Source organism: Phlebotomus papatasi, chromosome 3, assembly GCF_024763615.1.
Source record: "Phlebotomus papatasi isolate M1 chromosome 3, Ppap_2.1, whole genome shotgun sequence".
Taxonomy (NCBI): Eukaryota; Metazoa; Arthropoda; class Insecta; order Diptera; family Psychodidae; genus Phlebotomus; species Phlebotomus papatasi.
In genome coordinates this window covers 74,906,884-74,914,546 of record NC_077224.1, presented here as the reverse complement: position 1 = coordinate 74,914,546, position 7,663 = coordinate 74,906,884, and positions in this window count along the sequence as shown.

The following is a 7,663-nucleotide window of genomic DNA, read 5'->3' as shown; positions in this document are numbered from 1 at the left end:
AGCAGATCATCCCATTGGGAAAACTAAACGCAACTATTGATACCAAATTTATGATAATTGGGACGCTTATTCGTAATCTATGGGGATAGATATGAGCATAATGTGAGGATGACACGGATTATTTTCTCCTTCGTGGAGCAGTCAACGAGCATAGCTGATCACAGAGCAAAATTTCGAGTAAATCTATGTAAATAGTAAAATATTTTGCATTGTTGTTTCTTGGCTAAAGCAAAATTTGTATTTTCCATTCGCAAAAGTCAATGGATAACTGTGCCAAAGGTTCAAAAGTCATTCACTACTATGCTAAGGCCAAAAAATAAACCATACAAAAAGGTATATTTGGCCATCGTACATAAGTGTCCCTTGAAGCAAAAAGCACCTTCTTGAATGAACCCTTTAAGACTGAAAATTATTTTTGACATGAACTGTTTTTCCTGATTTGAGAAATCACTGCGATCATAGCCCCATAAAAGAGGAACTTGAAAAGATTTGGAAAGATTTACACAAAATCTAATACTGAAGAAATTTTAAATGAATTATGTCACAGCATCTAAAAAGTTGTGCGAAATCCAGAGGAGTGAAGCAGAGGAATCTAGTAAGAAAACTGTAGATCAAGCCAAACATATATGAAAATATAAACTGACGATAAACTATTTTAAAGCATAGAAGAAAGATCTATAGCTTTATGGAATATCTGGTTGATTGGGAGCAAGAAAGGAACTTCCACGGGTTTTTAGGGTTATAATAGGAACTAAATCGGTGCTCTTGGGCAGTCCCCAGGAACTGACTGATCCTTCCATCACGAAGCATAAATTGAGTGTCAAAAAAGAACACGCGAATACCCCTTGCCATTGACGTGGCCCATTTTTGGGCAAGACAAACTGAATTTTAGGCCTCGATACAATTAATAAAATCTGGCTGATTCAGAAAGAGATCATGAGGAGCAAATACAATATACGAGAAATCCAGCGAGATTCTGATGGCGATATACACTTTTCTATGTGAAATTCCATCATAGAAATAATTAAAAGTACCAATTTTTTTTGTGTGTGTTCACACAATCAGTGGCAGGCTTTGTCTCCTCAAAAGTTTCTTGCATCCCCTCCCTCTTTTTTCACAATAAAAAATGTTTGGCATAATATTTTGCAATTATTTAACACGGGGCATCTTGAAAAATCAATCACTCAGAAGAAATCTACAGCGCAATGAGTACTCACAACTTGAGAGAATTAGCAGAACTTTTTGCAAAAGACAAATCAGAGTCTGATTTGGTACAGTTAATTTTGCATAAAAGATCAATTGGCGCGATGATCGAGCTTCTTCATGTAAGCAACAATGAGACTTTACGTAAGGGTGTGGTGGAAAAAATATTCAGAAAAGTGAAAAGCGGAAAAGAAATGAGTATTTTGGAGAAAAAGCATTTGATGTTAAAATTTTTCAACACCAATGACGAGGATACACTTGACAATTTGTTTGAGATATTCTTTAGTGATCATACCTTGGATTCTGGTATAGAAGAAGCAGAATATGACATTGCAGAGCAACCAAATAAAATTTGCAAAATCTGCTATAACAATGAATACAACACCGCCTTTATTCCGTGCGGGCACGTTGCTGCATGTCAAGAATGTGCTTCAAAAACAAGGAACTGCCCCCTATGTCGAGAACCATACGTTGAGACTACAAGAATATACTTTTCGTAATAGAGAGAGAATTGAATGCAAAGCTAATATCTTAATGAGTTGTCAATACATATGAAAATCAGCCATGATTAAGAAGAAATAAAATTGTTTAAAAGAAGAAAATGCGTTTTCTGCAAAAGTCAGGAAAGCAAAGTTAATTTTATAACAGAGTCGAGAAGAAAAATTTTATACACAGCCAAGAGGTAAAGTCAAAAAGGGGAAAAATAAAAAAAATTTGATGTCTTACAAATTATTGACTTACTTGCTATAAATGGAAAAATGCGAAAATAGTTTATCGATGGTTTAAATGCATTATTGGTTGAGAAATAAGAATTTTTCAGTCTTAGTACTCCTAAATTTACTACAGTATACCTCTGAAAATATTTTTTTTCACGGCATATTGATTACTGGTTTTTACACAATCTTCAAGTTGAAGGTTTAGCATTCATATTGGCATCATCTTTTTCATCTTGTCTTCCAACAATTTTCTTAAAGTTGGTCCGTTTTCACAGAAGACGACCACGTCTTTTTGGTTAAATTCTACAGCAGCTATTCCACCCCGTAACTTACGGTACATAACTCAACATTCGGCGAAAAGATCTCTGGAGAAAAACCGATCGCGATAAATGTTGTTTTTCTTCCTCCTTTTCACCAACACTTCTACTTGACGTTAAATCTTTGCCAAAAATAAAAAGTTTTTTAAGTTGATAAAATTCTTATAAAACGGTATTACTCTGAGATTTCGAAGATCTTTTGATCACATCAACGAAATTTCCCAAAATAAATGCAAAGTGTGCAAAATCTTTGTTTCATATCCGATAAAACTTGTTTGGACATGTCACTCTGCTGCATATACACTTTTTTTAATATCTCAGAGGAAAGTCTAGGAAAATGGCATGTAAAGCATTTTTCTAAAGAGTAGGTGGAACGATTACAAAAATTGAACTTAAATCGAGTTTGCTCCGATATGTGTTTTTTATTGTTCTTCTAGGTAATCTTGGTACCCGCTCTTTATACCAGGATGTTTTTTTTTTCAAAAATTTAAGTGGATAGAGTTCAAAGATGATTTGTAGTGATAGTGAGTGCAAAGATAAATCCCCATAATCAATGAAAACTCAAAAGATACCCCAAAAAAGCTAGGCAAGCAATTGTGAGGAGGGGTCGACCTCGAGGGAAACCTACGACAAGGTGGCTGAGTCAAATTCAGAATCTTGCCTTGGAGCGCCTTGGGATTGAAGCTGAACTTATTCCTGAAGTGGTGGAGGATCAACAAGTGTGGGCTGCTAAACTGGATGTTATGGGAACGCGACCCCAATAGGGATAAGCGGTTGAAAATGTTGATTATGAATGAAAACTCAGGTCTGTGACTTTCTTTTAGTGAGTATCTCTTAAAAATTCTCTTTTGGTGTTCGTTGACTAAGGCCATCATACAAAGTAGTCTTTTCTTAAAGAAGACGCATTCAGTTTTAATTTTCTAAGATTTCTCACAAAAAGGTTATCAAAATGATAAAAAATAGTCCATGAAAAAGGCATGAAGTGATTCAGTATCACAAGCGGCCGAGTTACAGAAGACCATGCATCTCTTAAGTAACTGGTCCATATTCACTATTTCATTTGAAGAAAAAGCATTTTTACAGTGGAGGGTACAAAAAATTCACTTTTTCTTACGTTTTTCCATAGAGACAATAAACTTTTGGGGAACTTTTTTCCTAAAAAACAACTGACTTATCATTCTGACATACTTCGAGGTTTTGCATTCTATCTGAAACACGTTTAATTTGTCTGAGTCAACGTGTAAAATCTGCAAAATATTAACAGAGTAAAAGAGAAATAGCTTCAATTTTTATTAAACATCCACCATCTTAATTTTATCTGAAGAGTATGATAAGAATTTATTCAAAAGAAAAGATCTTCATCTTCTATTTTATATGAGAAAGTCTCTCAGAAATGCATATCAATCTAGCAACAAGTTATCATTGAAAAGGCGTGAGATGATTCAACATCGCAGATAATTGAATTTTAAGAGACTATGCATTACCCTGATAACATGTTTCACAAATAAAATCGATTCATATCTCAGAACAAAACATTTACGATTGCCTAAAGTATTTTCCAAACGGTGTGGCGGGTACACAGAAATTTCTAATTTGTAACTCAAATAAAGTTTTCGATGTTCTTCAGTGCAAGGTGTAAAAGGTGTAAATAAAATTTTAACAACAATAATACTAGGACAAATTTTTGCCCGAGAATTAAAGAGGACATAGTTCCGTGGTGATGTAGTGAGTGCATGCCAAATTTCCATATTGAATCTAAAGCAAAAATCTGTGACATTCTTTTACTAAACATCCTCTTGAGGCTTTTCTTTTGATCCGCTCACAGAGGGAATATACTAAAAATATGATCATTTCATAAAAAGAAGTTTATTCTCACCTATGGTCATGAGATTTGGGTAATGACCGAAAGTATAAGATCGCGAGTACACGCTGCCGAGATGAGGTACCTTCGGGCGGTTAAGGGGAATCACTCGTCGAGATCGAGTGAGGAATGTGGCCGTTCGTGAGGAACTAAGAGTCAAGGATCTGTATCTTCGGGTTGAGAGATCACAACTTCGATGGTATGGACATGTTCAGCGCATGGATAAAAAAGATTCCCCAGAAAAGCTATGCAAGCCATTGTGAGAAGTCGTCGACCTCGAGGCAGACCTAGGACAAGATGGCTGAATAAAATTCAGAATCTTGCCTTGGAACGCCTTGGGATCGAATCCGAACATATTCCTGAAGTGGCGGACGATCGACAAGCGTGGGCTACTAATTTTGATGTCATGCGCCCGCGACCCCAATAGGGATAAGCGGTTGAAAATGAATGAATGAATAAAAAGAAGAGGATTTCACACTTTCCTACTTTCAAGAAGAGTCTAGCATGGATAAACATAATTTGGGAACAAGTTATCAGTGAAAAACATGTAAAATGTTTCAGTATCGTACATAACTAAATTTTAGGGGTCCATTCGGCAGCTCCACAGTAATCAGTGATATGCTCACCCCATTCTGTATAATTTGAGAAAAAATAATTTTATATGAAAAACATCTTCAGATTTGTTATTTTGTTGTCGTTTCTCAAGTCTTTATGATAAGGTTCATGTGCAAATTTCTTCAGATCTCTTTAAAGCACATTGCAAATAGTAAGAAAAGCATCAATTATAAATTTAAAATATTTAATATTGGAGAGGGGAGGGTGGGGTTTCTCTTGCAAAGTTATCAGAAACCTAACACCTTTTCCCATTCTTTCCTCACTTGCGGGCAAGAAAATTAAATAATTCATATACAAAGAATGAAATTTGCTTTCATTGACGATTTTTCACTCCTCCTTTAATCGCCTCACTCCACCCCATAAAATTCATGAGCGATGCAGAAGATCATATTTCGGTCATTCCGGCGACAAGTGCATAGAAATGGAAGAAAGTACATTCAACCATCAGTTTGTAATATTCAGAAATAATTTGGGTATAGCATGCTTATATCACATATTTGAGATCCAAGATCAGAGTATGGAAATGCTTTTCACAAAAAATGGACAAAGAAAAGTCGTGAGAACAGTGGATCATATGGATCATCATGATCTAAAGAGGCATTGCGAAATTTATCGGACATTGCAAATAGAGGGGAAATTTTTGATAGACATATAAGAAGGATTCTCCAGAAAAAAAATTACATAAATTAAACAGATTTTAAGAATCTCTTGCCATAATTAGGCAGCGCGTGCCACTAAAGTTCTCTAAATTGAAACAGCCTCTAACTCTTCGGAACAACTGCCAACTATATCCAATCCCTTCTGCGCACACTGCTAGGATATAATCCTGCAAAACTGATTTTTTTTAGGATTACAAAATATTCCACCTTTGAAGATACTTTTTCATAGCTAGGCATGGGTGGTGATCATACCACTAAAATTTCGAAAAACATCTTGGGTAAGTAAAATAAAGGGGCGCAAAATAGACTTCATTCAACTTAGATAAAAAATCATCCCAATGGAAGATCTCCCTTAAAAGGCAGGTTGAGTAAATTAATTTCTCGAAACATATGTGAAATTATATGAAAAGTACTTTTTCATTGTAAAAACGTTTATCCTCTTTATGTAGAAGTCTTTAATAGCTCTCAAAGGGAAGAAAAATTCCCACAGCAATTAAAATATTCCCACGACAATTAATTTATAGTCGCCCCCCATATGACACATTCCATGCCATTTTTGCAATAGGATGCATTCTTAAGTACGGGTAATATATCCAGAAGTTACCACGCGCCACTCTGAAACCCGAAACCCGAGATTTGTTTCTCTCACTGTTTTTCCCCGCCAAGTGACGCGCGCAATTATTCCCACGGGACATGTGTATGTGTATGAAAATGTATGCATGCATGGGAAATGTCTATATGGGATATCTATGCATGGGTGACGTCAGCCTGTGGACGATGCAACGGTTCACGATTCAGCGGAAGCCCATCAACATGCCGCCCTGGCCGAGTGGTTTAAGCGGTGGTACACATTACGTTTAAGACTTTAAGTATCTGTCGGTTCAATCCCAGGTCTCGGCCAAAAAATTTTCACGTCGCGAAAAAAAATTACGGGAATAGATAATAATAGGAATAACAGAGGGCGCGCACATAGAAAATAAGAACAGCGGTCGGTAATAAAAATGGCGGACAAAAATAAAAATGGCGGATAAAAAGAAGAGATAGACCCCCCAAAGTTGGCATCTAAAAAAATATTTTTTAGGCATATTTTGTATGCAAATCTTTAAAGGCGAATATCTCCTAAACTAGAAGAGATAGACCACCCAAAATTGGCATCAAAAAAAAAATTTTTTAGGCATATTTTGTATGCAAATCTTTAAAGGCGAATATCTCCTAAACTAGAAGAGATAGACCCCCCAAAGTTGGCATCAAAAAAAAATGTTTTAGGCATATTTTGTATGCAAATCTTTAAAGGCGAATATCTCCTAAACTAGAAGAGATAGACCCCCCAAAGTTCGCATCTAAAAAAATATTTTTAGGCATATTTTGTATGCAAATCTTTAAAGGCGAATATCTCCTAAACTAGAAGAGATAGACCCCCCAAAGTTGGCATCAAAAAGAAAATTTTTTAGGCATATTTTGTATGCAAATATTTAAAGGCGAATATCTCCTAAACTAGAAGAGATAGACCCCCCAAAGTTGGCATAAAAAAAAAATTTTTTAGGCATATTTTGTATGCAAATCTTTAAAGGCGAATATCTCCTAAACTAGAAGAGATAGACCCCCCAAAGTTGGCATCTAAAAAAATATTTTTTAGGCATATTTTGTATGCAAATCTTTAAAGGCGAATATCTCCTAAACTAGAAGAGATAGACCCCCCAAAGTTGGCATCAAAAAAAAATTTTTTAGGCATATTTTGTATGCAAATCTTTAAAGGCGAATATCTCCTAAACTAGAAGAGATAGACCCCCCAAAGTTGTCATGAAAAAAAATTTTTTAGGCATATTTTGTATGCAAATCTTTAAAGGCGAATATCTCCTAAACTAGAAGAGATAGACCCCCCAAAGTTGGCATCTAAAAAAATTTTTTTTAGGCATATTTTGTATGCAAATCTTTAAAGGCGAATATCTCCTAAACTAGAAGAGATAGACCCCCCAAAGTTGGCATCTAAAAAAATTTTTTTTAGGCATATTTTGTATGCAAATCTTTAAACGCGAATATCTCCTAAACTAGAAGAGATAGACCCCCCAAAGTTGTCATGAAAAAAAAATTTTTTAGGCATATTTTGTATGCAAATCTTTAAAGGCGAATATCTCCTAAACTAGAAGAGATAGACCCCCCAAAGTTGGCATCTAAAAAAATTTTTTTTAGGCATATTTTGTATGCAAATCTTTAAAGGCGAATATCTCCTAAACTAGAAGAGATAGACCCCCCAAAGTTGGCATCTAAAAAAATATTTTTTAGGCATATTTT